Source organism: Saccoglossus kowalevskii, chromosome 19 (assembly GCF_978046115.1).
Source record: "Saccoglossus kowalevskii chromosome 19, keSacKowa6.1, whole genome shotgun sequence".
NCBI lineage: Eukaryota > Metazoa > Hemichordata > Enteropneusta > Harrimaniidae > Saccoglossus > Saccoglossus kowalevskii.
Genome location: NC_140659.1, coordinates 5,115,305 through 5,136,805, shown reverse-complemented (window position 1 = coordinate 5,136,805; position 21,501 = coordinate 5,115,305).

The following is a 21,501-nucleotide window of genomic DNA, read 5'->3' as shown; positions in this document are numbered from 1 at the left end:
TGCAATAGCTAACGATAAATGTGATGACTGCAATAGCTAACAGATAAATGTGATGACTGCAATAACTAACAGATAAATGTGATGACTGCAATAGCTAACGATAAATGTGATGACGGCAATAGCTAACTGATAAATGTGATGACTGTAATAGCTAACAGACAAATGAGATGACGACAAAAGCTAACAGATATATGTGATGACTGCAATAGCTAACAGATAAATGTGATGACTGCAATAACTAACAGATAAATGTGATGATTGCAATAGCTAACAGATGAATGTGATGTCTGCAATAGCTAACAGATAAATATGATGACTTCAATAGCTAACAGATAAATGTGATGACTGCAATAACTAACAGATAAATGTGATGACTGCAATAGCTAACGATAAATGTGATGACTGCAATAGCTAACAGATAAATGTGATGACTGCAATAGCTAACAGATAAATGTGATGACTGCAATAGCTAACAGATAAATGTGATGACTGCAATAGCTAACAAATAAATGAGATGAATGCAATAGCTAAGAGATATGTGATGACTGCAATAGCTAAGAGATGAATGTGATGACTGCAATAGCTAACAAATAAATGAGATGAATGCAATAGCTAAGAGATATGTGATGACTGCAATAGCTAACAGATGAATGTGATGACTGTATTAGCTAACAGATAAATGTAATGGCTGCATTACCTAACAGAAGTACGTGATGACTGAAATAGCTAACAGATAAATGTGATGACTGCAATAGCTAGCAGATATATGTGATGGCTGCAATAACTAACAGATAAATGTGATGACTGCAATCGCTAACAGATAAATGTGATGACTGCAATAGCTAACAGATATATGTGATTACTGAAATAGCTAACAGATAAATGTGATGACTGCAATAGCTAGCAGATATATGTGATGGCTGCAATAACTAACATATATATGTGATGACTGAAATAGCTAACAGATAAATGTGATGACTGCAATAGCTAGCAGATATATGTGATGGCTGCAATAACTAACAGATAAATGTGATGACTGCAATCGCTAACAGATAAATGTGATGACTGCAATAGCTAACAGATATATGTGATTACTGAAATAGCTAACAGATAAATGTGATGACTGCAATAGCTAGCAGATATATGTGATGGCTGCAATAACTAACATATATATGTGATGACTGAAACAGCTAACAGATAAATGTGATGACTGCAATAACTAACATATATATGTGATGACTGAAATAGCTAACAGATAAATGTGATGACTGCAATAGCTAGCAGATATATGTGATGGCTGCAATAACTAACAGATAAATGTGATGACTGCAATAGCTAACAGATAAATGTGATGACTACAATAGCTAACAGATAATTGAGATGACTGCAATAGCTAACAGATATATGTGATGACTGCTATAGATAACAGATAAATGTGATGACTGCAATAACTAACAGATAACTGTGATGAGTGCAATAGCTAACAGATAAATGTGATGACTACAATAGCTAACAGATAAATGTGATGACTGCAATAGCTAACAGATAAATGTGATGTCTGCAATAGCTAACAGATTAATGTGATGACTGCAATAGCTTACAGATAAATGTGATGACTGCAATAACTAACAGATAAATGTGATGACTGCAATAGCTAACAGATAAATGTGATGACTGCAATAGCTAACAGATAAATGTGATGACTGCAATAGCTAACAGATAAATGTGATGACTGCAATAGCTAACAGATATATGTGATGAATGCAGTAGCGAAAAGATAAATGTGATGACTGCAATAGCTAACATATATATGTGATGACTGCAGTAGCTAACAGATAAATGTGATGACTGCAACAGCTAACAGATAACAGATAAATGTGATGACTGCAATAGCTAACAGATAAATGTGATGACTGCAATAGCTAACAGATAAATGTGATGACTGCAATAGCTAACAGATAAATGAGATGACGGCAATACCTAACAGATATATGTGATGACTGCAATAGCTAGCAGATATATGTGATGGCTGCAATAACTAACAGATAAATGTGATGACTGCAATAACTAACAGATAAATGTGATGATTGCAATAGCTAACAGATTAATGTGATGTCTGCAATAGCTAACAGATAAATATGGTGACTACAATAGCTAACAGATAAATGCGATGACTGCAATAACTAACAGATAAATGTGATGAATGCAATAGCTAACAGATAAATGTGATGACTGCAATAGCTAACAGATAAATGTGATGACTGCAATAGTTAACAGATACATGTGATGACTGCAATAGCTAAAAGATAAATGTGATGACTGCAATAACTAACAGATAAATGTGATGACTGCAATAGCTAACAGATAAATGTGATGACTGCAATAGCTAACAGATAAATGTGATGACTGCAATAGCTAACAGATAAATGTGATGACTGCAATAACGCACAGATAAATGTGATGACTGCAGTAGCCAACAGATAAATGTGATGACTGCAATAGCTAACAGATAAATGAGAGGACGGCAATAGCTAACTGATAAATGTGATGACTGTAATAGCTAACAGACAAATGAGATGACGACAAAAGCTAACAGATATATGTGATGACTGCAATAGCTAACAGATAAATGTGATGACTGCAATAACTAACAGATAAATGTGATGATTGCAATAGCTAACAGAAGAATGTGATGTCTGCAATAGCTAACAGATAAATATGATGACTTCAATAGCTAACAGATAAATGTGATGACTGCAATAACTAACAGATAAATGTGATGACTGCAATAGCTAACGATAAATGTGATGACTGCAATAGCTAACAGATAAATGTGATGACTGCAATAACTAACAGATAAATGTGATGACTGCAATAGCTAACGAAAAATGTGATGACGGCAATAGCTAACTGATAAATGTGATGACTGTAATAGCTAACAGACAAATGAGATGACGACAAAAGCTAACAGATATATGTGATGACTGCAATAGCCAACAGATAAATGTGATGACTGCAATAGCTAACGATAAATGTGATGACTGCAATAGCTAACAGATAAATGTGATGACTGCAATAGCTAACAGATAATGTTATGACTGAAATAGCTAACAGATAAATAAGATGACGGCAAAAGCTAACAGATATATGTGATGACTGCAATAGCTAACAGATAAATTTGATGGCTGCAACACCTAACAGATATATGTGATGACTGCAATAGCCAACAGATAAATGTGATGACTGCAATAGCCAACAGATAAATGTGATGACTGCAATAGCTAACAGATAAATGAGATGAATGCAATAGCTAAGAGATATGTGATGACTGCAATAGCTAACAGATGAATGTGATGACTGTATTAGCTAACAGATAAATGTAATGACTGCAATAGCTAATAGATAAATGAGATGACTGCAATAACCAACAGATAAATGTGATAACTGCAATAGCTAACAGATAAATGAGATGACTGCAATAACTAACAGATAAATGTGATGACTGCAATAGCTAACAGATACATGTGATGGCTGGAATACCTAACAGATAAATGTGATTACTGCGATAGCTAACAGATAAATGTGATGACTGCAATAGCTAGCAGATATATGTGATGGCTGCAATAACTAACAGATAAATGTGATGACTGCAATAGCTAACAGATAATTGAGATGACGGCAATAGCTAACAGATATATGTGATGACTGCTATAGATAACATATAAATGTGATGACTGCAATAACTAACAGATAACTGTGATGACTGCAATAGCTAACAGATAAATGTGATGACTACAATAGCTAACAGATAAATGTGATGACTGCAATAGCTAACAGATAAATGTGATGTCTGCAATAGCTAACAGATTAATGTGATGACTGCAATAGCTGACAGATAAATGTGATGACTGCAATAACTAACAGATAAATGTGATGACTGCAATAGCTAACAGATAAATGTGATGACTGCAGTAGCTAACAGATAAATGTGATGACTGCAACAGCTAACAGATAACAGATAAATGTGATGACTGCAATAGCTAACAGATAAATGTGATGACTGCAATAGCTAACAGATAAATGTGATGACTGCAATAGCTAACAGATAAATGAGATGACGGCAATACCTAACAGATATATGTGATGACTGAAATAGCCAATAGATAAATGTGATGACTGCAATAGCTAACAGATAAATGTGATGACTGCAATAGCTAACAGATAAATGTGATGACTGTAATAGCTAACAGATAAATGTGATGACTGCAATAACTAACAGATAAATGTGATGACTGCAATAGCTAACAGATAAATGTGATGACTGCAATAGCTAACAGATAATGTTATGACTGAAATAGCTAACAGATAAATAAGATGACGGCAAAAGCTAACAGATATATGTGATGACTGCAATAGCTAACAGATAAATGTGATGACTGCAATAGCTAACAGATAAATGTGATGACTGCAATAACTAACAGATAAATGTGATGACTGCAATAGCTAACAGATAAATGTGATGACTGCAATAGCTAACAGATAAATGAGATGACGGCAATAGCTAACAGATACATGTGATGACTGCAATAGCTAACAGATAAATGTGATGACTGCAATAGCTAACAGATATATATGATGGCTGCAATAGCTAACAGATAAATGTGATGACTGCAATAGCTAACAGATATATGTGATTACTGCAATAGCTAACAGATATATATGATGACTGCAATAGCTAACAGATAAATGTGATGACTGCAATAGCAAACAGATATATGTGATTACTGCAATAGCTAACAGATATATGTGATGACTGCAATAGCTAACAGATAAATGTGATGACTGCAGTAGCTAACAGATAAATGTGATGACTGCAATAGCTAACAGATAAATGTGATGACTGCAATAGTTAACAGATAAATGTGATGACTGTAATAGCTAACAGATAAATGAGATGACGGCAAAAGCTAACAGATATTTGCGATGACTGCAATAGCTAACAGATAAATGTGATGACTGCAATAACTAACATATAAATGTGATGACTGCAATAGCTAACAGATAAATGTGATGACTGCAATGGCTAACAGATATATGTGATGACTGCAGTAGCTAACAGATAAATGTGATGACTGCAATAGCTAACAGATATATGTGATTACTGCAATAGCTAACAGATATATATGATGACTGCAATAGCTAACAGATAAATGTGATGACTGCAATAGCTAACAGATATATGTGATTACTGCAATAGCTAACAGATATATGTGATGACTGCAATAGCTAACAGATAAATGTGATGACTGCAGTAGCTAACAGATAAATGTGATGACTGCAATAGCTAACAGATAAATGTGATGACTGCAATAACTAACGGATAAATGTGATGATTGCAATAGCTAACAGATGAATGTGATGTCTGCAATAGCTAACAGATAAATATGATGACTACAATAGCTAACAGATAAATGCGATGACTGCAATAACTAACAGATAAGTGTGATGAATGCAATAGCTAACAGATAAATGTGATGACTGCAATAGCTAACAGATAAATGTGATGACTGCAATAGCTAACAGATACATGTGATGACTGCAATAGCTAAAAGATAAATGTGATGACTGCAATAGCTAACAGATATATGTGATGACTGCAATAGCTAACAGATAAATGTGATGACTGCAATAACTAACAGATAAATGTGATGATTGTAATAGCTAACAGATGAATGTGATGTCTGCAATAGCTAACAGATAAATATGATGACTTCAATAGCTAACAGATAAATGTGATGACTGCAATAGCTAACAGATAAATGTGATGACTGCAATAGCTAACAGATAAATGTGATGACTGCAATAGCTAACAGATAAATGTGATAACTGCAATAGCTAACAGATAAATGTGAAGACTGCAATAGCTAACAAATAAATGAGATGAATGAAATAGCTAAGAGATATGTGATGACTGCAATAGCTAAGAGATGAATGTGATGACTGCAATAGCTAACAAATAAATGAGATGAATGCAATAGCTAAGAGATATGTGATGACTGCAATAGCTAACAGATGAATGTGATGACTGTATTAGCTAACAGATAAATGTAATGACTGCAATAGCTAATAGATAAATGAGATGACTGCAATAACCAACACATAAATGTGATGACTGCAATAGCTAACAGATATATGTGATGACTGCAATAGCTAACAGATAAATATGATGACTGCAATAGCTAACAGATAAATGTGATGACTGCAATAGCTAACAGATAAATGTGATGACTGCAATAGCTAACAGATAAATGTGCTGACTGTAAGAGCTAACAGATAAATGAGATGACGACAAAAGCTAACAGATATATGTGATGACAGCAATAGCTAACAGATAAATGTGATGACTGCAATAACTAACAGATAAATGTGATGATTGCAATAGCTAACAGATGAATGTGATGTCTGCAATAGCTAACAGATAAATATGATGACTACAATAGCTAACAGATAAATGCGATGACTGCAATAACTAACAGATAAATGTGATGAATGCAATAGCTAACAGATAAATGTGATGACTACAATAGCTAACAGATAAATGTGATGACTGCAATAGCTAACAGATACATGTGATGACTGCAATAGCTAAAAGATAAATGTGATGACTGCAATAACTAACAGATAAATGTGATGACTGCAATAGCTAACAGATAAATGTGATGACTGCAATAGCTAACAGATAAATGTGATGACTGCAATAGCTAACAGATAAATGTGATGACTGCAATAGCTAACAGATAAATGTGATGACTGCAATAGCTAACAGATAAATGTGATGACTGCAATAACTCACAGATAAATGTGATGACTGCAGTAGCCAACAGATAAATGTGATGACTGCAATAGCTAACAGATAAATGAGATGACGGCAATAGCTAACAGATAAATGTGATGACTGTAATAGCTAACAGACAAATGAGATGACGACAAAAGCTAACAGATATATGTGATGACTGCAATAGCTAACAGATAAATGTGATGACTGCAATAACTAACAGATAAATGTGATGATGGTAATAGCTAACAGATGAATGTGATGTCTGCAATAGCTAACAGATAAATATGATGACTACAATAGCTAACAGATAAATGTGATGACTGCAATAACTAACAGATAAATGTGATGACTGCAATAGCTAACGATAAATGTGATGACTGCAATAGCTAACAGATAAATGTGATGACTGCAATAGCTAACAGATAAATGTGATGACTGCAATAGCTAACAGATAAATGTGATGACTGCAATAGCTAACAAATAAATGAGATGAATGCAATAGCTAAGAGATATGTGATGACTGCAATAGCTAACAGATGAATGTGATGACTCTATTAGCTAACAGATAAATGTAATGACTGCAATAGCTAATAGATAAATGAGATGACTGCAATAACCAACAGATAAATGTGATGACTGCAAAAGCTAACAGATAAATGTGATGGCTGCATTACCTAACAGAAGTACGTGATGACTGAAATAGCTAACAGATAAATGTGATGACTGCAATAGCTAGCAGATATATGTGATGGCTGCAATAACTAACAGATAAATGTGATGACTGCAATAGCAAACAGATAAATGTGATGACTGCAATAACTAACATATATATGTGATGACTGAAATAGCTAACAGATAAATGTGATGACTGCAATAGCCAGCAGATATATGTGATGGCTGCAATAACTAACAGATAAATGTGATGACTGCAATAGCTAACAGATAAATGTGATGACTGCAATAGCTAACAGATAATTGAGATGACGGCAATAGCTAACAGATATATGTGATGACTGCTATAGATAACAGATAAATGTGATGACTGCAATAACTAACAGATAACTGTGATGACTGCAATAGCTAACAGATAAATGTGATGACTACAATAGCTAACAGATAAATGTGATGACTGCAATAGCTAACAGATAAATGTGATGTCTGCAATAGCTAACAGATTAATGTGATGACTGCAATAGCTGACAGATAAATGTGATGACTGAAATAACTAACAGATAAATGTGATGACTGCAATAGCTAACAGATAAATGTGATGACTGCAATAGCTAACAGATAAATGTGATGACTGCAATAGCTAACAGATAAATGTGATGTCTGCAATAGCTAACAGATTAATGTGATGACTGCAATAGCTGACAGATAAATGTGATGACTGAAATAACTAACAGATAAATGTGATGACTGCAATAGCTAACAGATATATGTGATGACTGCTATAGATAACAGATAAATGTGATGACTGCAATAACTAACAGATAACTGTGATGACTGCAATAGCTAACAGATAAATGTGATGACTACAATAGCTAACAGATAAATGTGATGACTGCAATAGCTAACAGATAAATGTGATGTCTGCAATAGCTAACAGATTAATGTGATGACTGCAATAGCTGACAGATAAATGTGATGATTGAAATAACTAACAGATAAATGTGATGACTGCAATAGCTAACAGATAAATGTGATGTCTGCAATAGCTAACAGATTAATGTGATGACTGCAATAGCTGACAGATAAATGTGATGACTGAAATAACTAACAGATAAATGTGATGACTGCAATAACTAACAGATAAATGTGATGACTGCAATAGCTAACAGATATATGTGATGACAGCAGTAGCGAAAAGATAAATGTGATGACTGCAATAGCTAACAGATATATGTGATGACTGCAGTAGCTAACAGATAAATGTGATGACTGCAACAGCTAACAGATAACAGATAAATGTGATGACTGCAATAGCTAACAGATAAATGTGATGACTGCAATAGCTAACAGATAAATGTGATGACTGCAATAGCTAACAGATAAATGAGATGACGGCAATACCTAACAGATATATGTGATGACTGAAATAGCCAATAGATAAATGTGATGACTGCAATAGCTAACAGATAAATGTGATGACTGTAATAGCTAACAGATAAATGTGATGACTGCAATAACTAACAGATAAATGTGATGACTGCAATAGCTAACAGATAAATGTGATGACTGCAATAACTAACAGATAAATGTGATGACTGCAATAGCTAACAGATAAATGTTATGACTGAAATAGCTAACAGATAAATGTGATGACTGCAATAGGTAACAGATATATATGATGACTGCAATAGCTAACAGATAAATGTGATGACTGAAATAGCTAACAGATAAATGTGATGACTGCAATAGCTAACAGATAAATGTAATGACTGCAATAGCTAACAGATAAATGAGATGACTGCAATAACTAACAGATAACTGTGATGACTGCAACAGCTAACAGATAAATTTGATGGCTGCAACACCTAACAGATATATGTGATGACTGCAATAGCCAACAGATAAATGTGATGACTGCAATAGCCAACAGATAAGTGTGATGACTGCAATAGCTAACAGATAAATGAGATGAATGCAATAGCTAAGAGATATGTGATGACTGCAATAGCTAACAGATGAATGTGATGACTGTATTAGCTAACAGATAAATGTAATGACTGCAATAGCTAATAGATAAATGAGATGACTGCAATAACCAACAGATAAATGTGATAACTGCAATAGCTAACAGATAAATGAGATGACTGCAATAACTAACTGATAAATGTGATGACTGCAATAGCTAACAGATACATGTGATGGCTGGAATACCTAACAGATAAATGTGATGACTGCGATAGCTAACAGATAAATGTGATGACTGCAATAGCTAGCAGATATATGTGATGGCTGCAATAACTAACAGATATTTGCGATGACTGCAATAGCTAACAGATAAATGTGATGACTGCAATAACTAACATATAAATGTGATGACTGCAATAGCTAACAGATAAATGTGATGACTGCAATGGCTAACAGATATATGTGATGACTGCAGTAGCTAACAGATAAATGTGATGACTGCAATAGCTAACAGATATATGTGATTACTGCAATAGCTAACAGATATATATGATGACTGCAATAGCTAACAGATAAATGTGATGACTGCAATAGCTAACAGATATATGTGATTACTGCAATAGCTAACAGATATATGTGATGACTGCAATAGCTAACAGATAAATGTGATGACTGCAGTAGCTAACAGATAAATGTGATGACTGCAATAGCTAACAGATAAATGTGATGACTGCAATAACTAACGGATAAATGTGATGATTGCAATAGCTAACAGATGAATGTGATGTCTGCAATAGCTAACAGATAAATATGATGACTACAATAGCTAACAGATAAATGCGATGACTGCAATAACTAACAGATAAGTGTGATGAATGCAATAGCTAACAGATAAATGTGATGACTGCAATAGCTAACAGATAAATGTGATGACTGCAATAGCTAACAGATACATGTGATGACTGCAATAGCTAAAAGATAAATGTGATGACTGCAATAGCTAACAGATATATGTGATGACTGCAATAGCTAACAGATAAATGTGATGACTGCAATAACTAACAGATAAATGTGATGATTGTAATAGCTAACAGATGAATGTGATGTCTGCAATAACTAACAGATAAATGTGATGACTGCAATAGCTAACAGATAAATGTGATGACTGCAATAGCTAACAGATAAATGTGATGACTGCAATAGCTAACAGATATATGTGATGACTGCAATAGCTAACAGATAAATGTGATAACTGCAATAGCTAACAGATAAATGAGATGAATGCAATAGCTAAGAGATATGTGATGACTGCAATAGCTAACAGATGAATGTGATGACTGTATTAGGTAACAGATAAATGTAATGACTGCAATAGCTAATAGATAAATGAGATGACTGCAATAACCAACACATAAATGTGATGACTGCAATAGCTAACAGATATATGTGATGACTGCAATAGCTATCAGATAAATGTGATGACTGCAATAGCTAACAGATAAATGTGATGACTGCAATAACTAACAGATAAATGTGATGACTGCAATAGCTAACAGATAAATGTGATGACTGCAATAGCTAACAGATAAATGTGCTGACTGTAATAGCTAACAGATAAATGAGATGACGACAAAAGCTAACAGATATATGTGATGACAGCAATAGCTAACAGATAAATGTGATGACTGCAATAACTAACAGATAAATGTGATGATTGCAATAGCTAACAGATGAATGTGATGTCTGCAATAGCTAACAGATAAATATGATGACTACAATAGCTAACAGATAAATGCGATGACTGCAATAACTAACAGATAAATGTGATGAATGCAATAGGTAACAGATAAATGTGATGACTACAATAGCTAACAGATAAATGTGATGACTGCAATAGCTAACAGATACATGTGATGACTGCAATAGCTAAAAGATAAATGTGATGACTGCAATAGCTAACAGATAAATGAGATGACTGCAATAACTAACAGATAAATGTGATGACTGCAATAGCTAACAGATAAATGTGATGGCTGCAATAACTAACAGATAAATGTGATGACTGCAATAGCTAACAGATAAATGTGATGACTGCAATAGCTAACAGATAAATGTGATGACTGCAATAGCTAACAGATAAATGTGATGACTGCAATAGCTAACAGATAAATGTGATGACTGCAATAACTCACAGATAAATGTGATGACTGCAGTAGCCAACAGATAAATGTGATGACTGCAATAGCTAACAGATAAATGAGATGACGGCAATAGCTAACAGATAAATGTGAGGACTGTAATAGCTAACAGACAAATGAGATGACGACAAAAGCTAACAGATATATGTGATGACTGCAATAGCTAACAGATAAATGTGATGACTGCAATAACTAACAGATAAATGTGATGATTGTAATAGCTAACAGATGAATGTGATGTCTGCAATAGCTAACAGATAAATATGATGACTTCAATAGCTAACAGATAAATGTGATGACTGCAATAACTAACAGATAAATGTGATGACTGCAATAGCTAACGATAAATGTGATGACTGCAATAGCTAACAGATAAATGTGATGACTGCAATAGCTAACAGATAAATGTGATGACTGCAATAGCTAACAGATAAATGTGATGACTGCAATAGCTAACAAATAAATGAGATGAATGCAATAGCTAAGAGATATGTGATGACTGCAATAGCTAAGAGATGAATGTGATGACTGCAATAGCTAACAAATAAATGAGATGAATGCAATAGCTAAGAGATATGTGATGACTGCAATAGCTAACAGATGAATGTGATGACTCTATTAGCTAACAGATAAATGTAATGACTGCAATAGCTAATAGATAAATGAGATGACTGCAATAACCAACAGATAAATGTGATGACTGCAAAAGCTAACAGATAAATGTTATGGCTGCATTACCTAACAGAAGTACGTGATGACTGAAATAGCTAACAGATAAATGTGATGACTGCAATAGCTAGCAGATATATGTGATGGCTGCAATAACTAACAGATAAATGTGATGACTGCAATAGCAAACAGATAAATGTGATGACTGCAATAACTAACATATATATGTGATGACTGAAATAGCTAACAGATAAATGTGATGACTGCAATAGCTAGCAGATATATGTGATGGCTGCAATAACTAACAGATAAATGTGATGACTGCAATAGCTAACAGATAAATGTGATGACTGCAATAGCTAACAGATAATTGAAATGACGGCAATAGCTAACAGATATATGTGATGACTGCTATAGATAACAGATAAATGTGATGACTGCAATAACTAACAGATAACTGTGATGACTGTAATAGCTAACAGATAAATGTGATGACTACAATAGCTAACAGATAAATGTGATGACTGCAATAGCTAACAGATAAATGTGATGTCTGCAATAGCTAACAGATTAATGTGATGACTGCAATAGCTGACAGATAAATGTGATGACTGAAATAACTAACAGATAAATGTGATGACTGCAATAGCTAACAGATAAATGTGATGACTGCAATAGCTAACAGATAAATGTGATGACTGCAATAGCTAACAGATAAATGTGATGACTGCAATAGCTAACAGATATATGTGATGACTGCAGTAGCTAACAGATAAATGTGATGACTGCAACAGCTAACAGATAACAGATAAATGTGATGACTGCAATAGCTAACAGATAAATGTGATGACTGCAATAGCTAACAGATAAATGTGATGACTGCAATAGCTAACAGATAAATGAGATGACGGCAATACCTAACAGATATATGTGATGACTGAAATAGCCAATAGATAAATGTGATGACTGCAATAGCTAACAGATAAATGTGATGACTGCAATAGCTAACAGATAAATGTGATGACTGTAATAGCTAACAGATAAATGTGATGACTGCAATAACTAACAGATAAATGTGATGACTGCAATAGCTAACAGATAAATGTGATGACTGCAATAACTAACAGATAAATGTGATGACTGCAATAGCTAACAGATAAATGTGATGACTACAATAGCTAACAGATAAATGTGATGACTGCAATAGCTAACAGATACATGTGATGACTGCAATAGCTAACAGATAAATGTGCTGACTGTAATAGCTAACAGATAAATGAGATGACGACAAAAGCTAACAGATATATGTGATGACAGCAATAGCTAACAGATAAATGTGATGACTGCAATAACTAACAGATAAATGTGATGATTGCAATAGCTAACAGATGAATGTGATGTCTGCAATAGCTAACAGATAAATATGATGACTACAATAGCTAACAGATAAATGCGATGACTGCAATAACTAACAGATAAATGTGATGAATGCAATAGCTAACAGATAAATGTGATGACTACAATAGCTAACAGATAAATGTGATGACTGCAATAGCTAACAGATACATGTGATGACTGCAATAGCTAAAAGATAAATGTGATGACTGCAATAGCTAACAGATAAATGAGATGACTGCAATAACTAACAGATAAATGTGATGACTGCAATAGCTAACAGATAAATGTGATGGCTGCAATAACTAACAGATAAATGTGATGACTGCAATAGCTAACAGATAAATGTGATGACTGCAATAGCTAACAGATAAATGTGATGACTGCAATAGCTAACAGATAAATGTGATGACTGCAATAGCTAACAGATAAATGTGATGACTGCAATAACTCACAGATAAATGTGATGACTGCAGTAGCCAACAGATAAATGTGATGACTGCAATAGCTAACAGATAAATGAGATGACGGCAATAGCTAACAGATAAATGTGAGGACTGTAATAGCTAACAGACAAATGAGATGACGACAAAAGCTAACAGATATATGTGATGACTGCAATAGCTAACAGATAAATGTGATGACTGCAATAACTAACAGATAAATGTGATGATTGTAATAGCTAACAGATGAATGTGATGTCTGCAATAGCTAACAGATAAATATGATGACTTCAATAGCTAACAGATAAATGTGATGACTGCAATAACTAACAGATAAATGTGATGACTGCAATAGCTAACGATAAATGTGATGACTGCAATAGCTAACAGATAAATGTGATGACTGCAATAGCTAACAGATAAATGTGATGACTGCAATAGCTAACAGATAAATGTGATGACTGCAATAGCTAACAAATAAATGAGATGAATGCAATAGCTAAGAGATATGTGATGACTGCAATAGCTAAGAGATGAATGTGATGACTGCAATAGCTAACAAATAAATGAGATGAATGCAATAGCTAAGAGATATGTGATGACTGCAATAGCTAACAGATGAATGTGATGACTCTATTAGCTAACAGATAAATGTAATGACTGCAATAGCTAATAGATAAATGAGATGACTGCAATAACCAACAGATAAATGTGATGACTGCAAAAGCTAACAGATAAATGTTATGGCTGCATTACCTAACAGAAGTACGTGATGACTGAAATAGCTAACAGATAAATGTGATGACTGCAATAGCTAGCAGATATATGTGATGGCTGCAATAACTAACAGATAAATGTGATGACTGCAATAGCAAACAGATAAATGTGATGACTGCAATAACTAACATATATATGTGATGACTGAAATAGCTAACAGATAAATGTGATGACTGCAATAGCTAGCAGATATATGTGATGGCTGCAATAACTAACAGATAAATGTGATGACTGCAATAGCTAACAGATAAATGTGATGACTGCAATAGCTAACAGATAATTGAAATGACGGCAATAGCTAACAGATATATGTGATGACTGCTATAGATAACAGATAAATGTGATGACTGCAATAACTAACAGATAACTGTGATGACTGTAATAGCTAACAGATAAATGTGATGACTACAATAGCTAACAGATAAATGTGATGACTGCAATAGCTAACAGATAAATGTGATGTCTGCAATAGCTAACAGATTAATGTGATGACTGCAATAGCTGACAGATAAATGTGATGACTGAAATAACTAACAGATAAATGTGATGACTGCAATAGCTAACAGATAAATGTGATGACTGCAATAGCTAACAGATAAATGTGATGACTGCAATAGCTAACAGATAAATGTGATGACTGCAATAGCTAACAGATATATGTGATGACTGCAGTAGCTAACAGATAAATGTGATGACTGCAACAGCTAACAGATAACAGATAAATGTGATGACTGCAATAGCTAACAGATAAATGTGATGACTGCAATAGCTAACAGATAAATGTGATGACTGCAATAGCTAACAGATAAATGAGATGACGGCAATACCTAACAGATATATGTGATGACTGAAATAGCCAATAGATAAATGTGATGACTGCAATAGCTAACAGATAAATGTGATGACTGCAATAGCTAACAGATAAATGTGATGACTGTAATAGCTAACAGATAAATGTGATGACTGCAATAACTAACAGATAAATGTGATGACTGCAATAGCTAACAGATAAATGTGATGACTGCAATAACTAACAGATAAATGTGATGACTGCAATAGCTAACAGATAAATGTTATGACTGAAATAGCTAACAGATAAATGTGATGACTGCAATAGGTAACAGATATATATGATGGCTGCAATAGCTAACAGATAAATGTGATGACTGAAATAGCTAACAGATAAATGTGATGACTGCAATAGCTAACAGATAAATGTAATGACTGCAATAGCTAACAGATAAATGAGATGACTGCAATAACTAACAGATAACTGTGATGACTGCAATAGCTAACAGATAAATTTGATGGCTGCAACACCTAACAGATATATGTGATGACTGCAATAGCCAACAGATAAATGTGATGACTGCAATAGCCAACAGATAAGTGTGATGACTGCAATAGCTAACAGATAAATGAGATGAATGCAATAGCTAAGAGATATGTGATGACTGCAATAGCTAACAGATGAATGTGATGACTGTATTAGCTAACAGATAAATGTAATGACTGCAATAGCTAATAGATAAATGAGATGACTGCAATAACCAACAGATAAATGTGATAACTGCAATAGCTAACAGATAAATGAGATGACTGCAATAACTAACAGATAAATGTGATGACTGCAATAGCTAACAGATACATGTGATGGCTGGAATACCTAACAGATAAATGTGATGACTGCGATAGCTAACAGATAAATGTGATGACTGCAATAGCTAGCAGATATATGTGATGGCTGCAATAACTAACAGATAAATGTGATGACTGCAATAGCTAACATATAAATGTGATGACTGCAATAACTAACATATATATGTGATGACTGAAATAGCTAACAGATAATTGTGATGACTGCAATAGCTAGCAGATATATGTGATGGCTGCAATAACTAACAGATAAATGTGATGACTGCAATAGCTAACAGATAAATGTGATGACTGCAATAGCTAACAGATATATGTGATGACTGCAGTAGCGAAAAGATAAATGTGATGACTGCAATAGCTAACAGATATATGTGATGACTGCAGTAGCTAACAGATAAATGTGATGACTGCAACAGCTAACAGATAACAGATAAATGTGATGAGTGCAATAGCTAACAGATAAATGTGATGACTGCAATAGCTAACAGATAAATGTGATGACTGCAATAGCTAACAGATAAATGAGATGACGGCAATACCTAACAGATATATGTGATGACTGAAATAGCCAATAGATAAATGTGATGACTGCAATAGGTAACAGATATATATGATGACTGCAATAGCTAACAGATAAATGTGATGACTGCAATAGCTAACAGATAAATGCAATGACTGCAATAGCTAACAGATAAATGAGATGACTGCAATAACTAACAGGTAACTGTGATGACTGCAATAGCTAACAGATAAATGTGATGGCTGCAACACCTAACAGATATATGTGATGACTGCAATAGCCAACAGATAAATGTGATGACTGCAATAGCTAACAGATAAATGAGATGACTGCAATAGTTAACAGATAAATGTGATGACTGTAATAGCTAACAGATAAATAAGATGACGGCAAAAGCTAACAGATATATGTGATGACTGCAATAGCTAACATATAAATGTGATGACTGCAATAGCTAACAGATAAATGTGATGACTGCAATAACTAACAGATAAATGTGATGACTGCAATAGCTAACAGATAAATGTGATGACTGCAATAGCTAACAGATAAATGAGATGACGGCAATAGCTAACAGATACATGTGATGACTGCAATAGCTAACAGATAAATGTGATGACTGCAATAGCTAACAGATATATATGATGACTGCAATAGCTAACAGATAAATGTGATGACTGCAATAGCTAACAGATATATGTGATTACTGCAATAGCTAACAGATATATATGATGACTGCAATAGCTAACAGATAAATGTGATGACTGCAATAGCTAACAGATATATGTGATTACTGCAATAGCTAACAGATATATGTGATGACTGCAATAGCTAACAGATAAATGTGATGACTGCAGTAGCTAACAGATAAATGTGATGACTGCAATAGCTAACAGATAAATGAGATGACTGCAATAGTTAACAGATAAATGTGATGACTGTAATAGCTAACAGATAAATGAGATGACGGCAAAAGCTAACAGATATTTGTGATGACTGCAATAGCTAACAGATAAATGTGATGACTGCAATAACTAACATATAAATGTGATGACTGCAATAGCTAACAGATAAATGTGATGACTGCAATGGCTAACAGATATATGTGATGACTGCAGTAGCTAACAGATAAATGTGATGACTGCAATAGCTAACAGATATATGTGATTACTGCAATAGCTAACAGATATATATGATGACTGCAATAGCTAACAGATAAATGTAATGACTGCAATAGCTAACAGATAAATGAGATGACTGCAATAACTAACAGATAACTGTGATGACTGCAATAGCTAACAGATAAATTTGATGGCTGCAACACCTAACAGATATATGTGATGACTGCAATAGCCAACAGATAAATGTGATGACTGCAATAGCCAACAGATAAGTGTGATGACTGCAATAGCTAACAGATAAATGAGATGAATGCAATAGCTAAGAGATATGTGATGACTGCAATAGCTAACAGATGAATGTGATGACTGTATTAGCTAACAGATAAATGTAATGACTGCAATAGCTAATAGATAAATGAGATGACTGCAATAACCAACAGATAAATGTGATAACTGCAATAGCTAACAGATAAATGAGATGACTGCAATAACTAACAGATAAATGTGATGACTGCAATAGCTAACAGATACATGTGATGGCTGGAATACCTAACAGATAAATGTGATGACTGCGATAGCTAACAGATAAATGTGATGACTGCAATAGCTAGCAGATATATGTGATGGCTGCAATAACTAACAGATAAATGTGATGACTGCAATAGCTAACATATAAATGTGATGACTGCAATAACTAACATATATATGTGATGACTGAAATAGCTAACAGATAATTGTGATGACTGCAATAGCTAGCAGATATATGTGATGGCTGCAATAACTAACAGATAAATGTGATGACTGCAATAGCTAACAGATAAATGTGATGACTGCAATAGCTAACAGATATATGTGATGACTGCAGTAGCGAAAAGATAAATGTGATGACTGCAATAGCTAACAGATATATGTGATGACTGCAGTAGCTAACAGATAAATGTGATGACTGCAACAGCTAACAGATAACAGATAAATGTGATGAGTGCAATAGCTAACAGATAAATGTGATGACTGCAATAGCTAACAGATAAATGTGATGACTGCAATAGCTAACAGATAAATGAGATGACGGCAATACCTAACAGATATATGTGATGACTGAAATAGCCAATAGATAAATGTGATGACTGCAATAGGTAACAGATATATATGATGACTGCAATAGCTAACAGATAAATGTGATGACTGCAATAGCTAACAGATAAATGCAATGACTGCAATAGCTAACAGATAAATGAGATGACTGCAATAACTAACAGGTAACTGTGATGACTGCAATAGCTAACAGATAAATGTGATGGCTGCAACACCTAACAGATATATGTGATGACTGCAATAGCCAACAGATAAATGTGATGACTGCAATAGCTAACAGATAAATGAGATGACTGCAATAGTTAACAGATAAATGTGATGACTGTAATAGCTAACAGATAAATAAGATGACGGCAAAAGCTAACAGATATATGTGATGACTGCAATAGCTAACATATAAATGTGATGACTGCAATAGCTAACAGATAAATGTGATGACTGCAATAACTAACAGATAAATGTGATGACTGCAATAGCTAACAGATAAATGTGATGACTGCAATAGCTAACAGATAAATGAGATGACGGCAATAGCTAACAGATACATGTGATGACTGCAATAGCTAACAGATAAATGTGATGACTGCAATAGCTAACAGATATATATGATGACTGCAATAGCTAACAGATAAATGTGATGACTGCAATAGCTAACAGATATATGTGATTACTGCAATAGCTAACAGATATATATGATGACTGCAATAGCTAACAGATAAATGTGATGACTGCAATAGCTAACAGATATATGTGATTACTGCAATAGCTAACAGATATATGTGATGACTGCAATAGCTAACAGATAAATGTGATGACTGCAGTAGCTAACAGATAAATGTGATGACTGCAATAGCTAACAGATAAATGAGATGACTGCAATAGTTAACAGATAAATGTGATGACTGTAATAGCTAACAGATAAATGAGATGACGGCAAAAGCTAACAGATATTTGTGATGACTGCAATAGCTAACAGATAAATGTGATGACTGCAATAACTAACATATAAATGTGATGACTGCAATAGCTAACAGATAAATGTGATGACTGCAATGGCTAACAGATATATGTGATGACTGCAGTAGCTAACAGATAAATGTGATGACTGCAATAGCTAACAGATATATGTGATTACTGCAATAGCTAACAGATATATATGATGACTGCAATAGCTAACAGATAAATGTGATGACTGCAATAGCTAACAGATATATGTGATTACTGCAATAGCTAACATATATATGTGATGACTGCAATAGCTAACAGATAAATGTGATGACTGCAGTAGCTTACAGATAAATGTGATGACTGCAATAGCTAACAGATAAATGTGATGACTGCAATAACTAACAGATAAATGTGATGATTGCAATAGCTAACAGATGAATGTGATGTCTGCAATAGCTAACAGATAAATATGATGACTACAATAGCTAACAGATAAATGCGATGACTGCAATAACTAACAGATAAATGTGATGAATGCAATAGCTAACAGATAAATGTGATGACTGCAATAGCTAACAGATAAATGTGATGACTGCAATAGCTAACAGATACATGTGATGACTGCAATAGCTAAAAGATAAATGTGATGACTGCAATAGCTAACAGATATATGTGATGACTGCAATAGCTAACAGATAAATGTGATGACTGCAATAACTAACAGATAATTGTGATGATTGTAATAGCTAACAGATGAATGTGATGTCTGCAATAGCTAACAGATAAATATGATGACTTCAATAGCTAACAGATAAATGTGATGACTGCAATAGCTAACAGATAAATGTGATGACTGCAATAGCTAACAGATAAATGTGATGACTACAATAGCTAACAGATAAATGTGATGACTGCAATAGCTAACAGATAAATGTGATGACTACAATAGCTAACAGATAAATGTGATGACTACAATAGCTAACAGATAAATGTGATGACTGCAATAGCTAACAGATAAATGTGATGTCTGCAATAGCTAACAGATTAATGTGATGACTGCAATAGCTGACAGATAAATGTGATGACTGCAATAACTAACAGATAAATGTGATGACTGCAATAGCTAACAGATAAATGTGATGACTGCAATAGCTAACAGATAAATGTGATGACTGCAATAGCTAACAGATAAATGTGATGACTG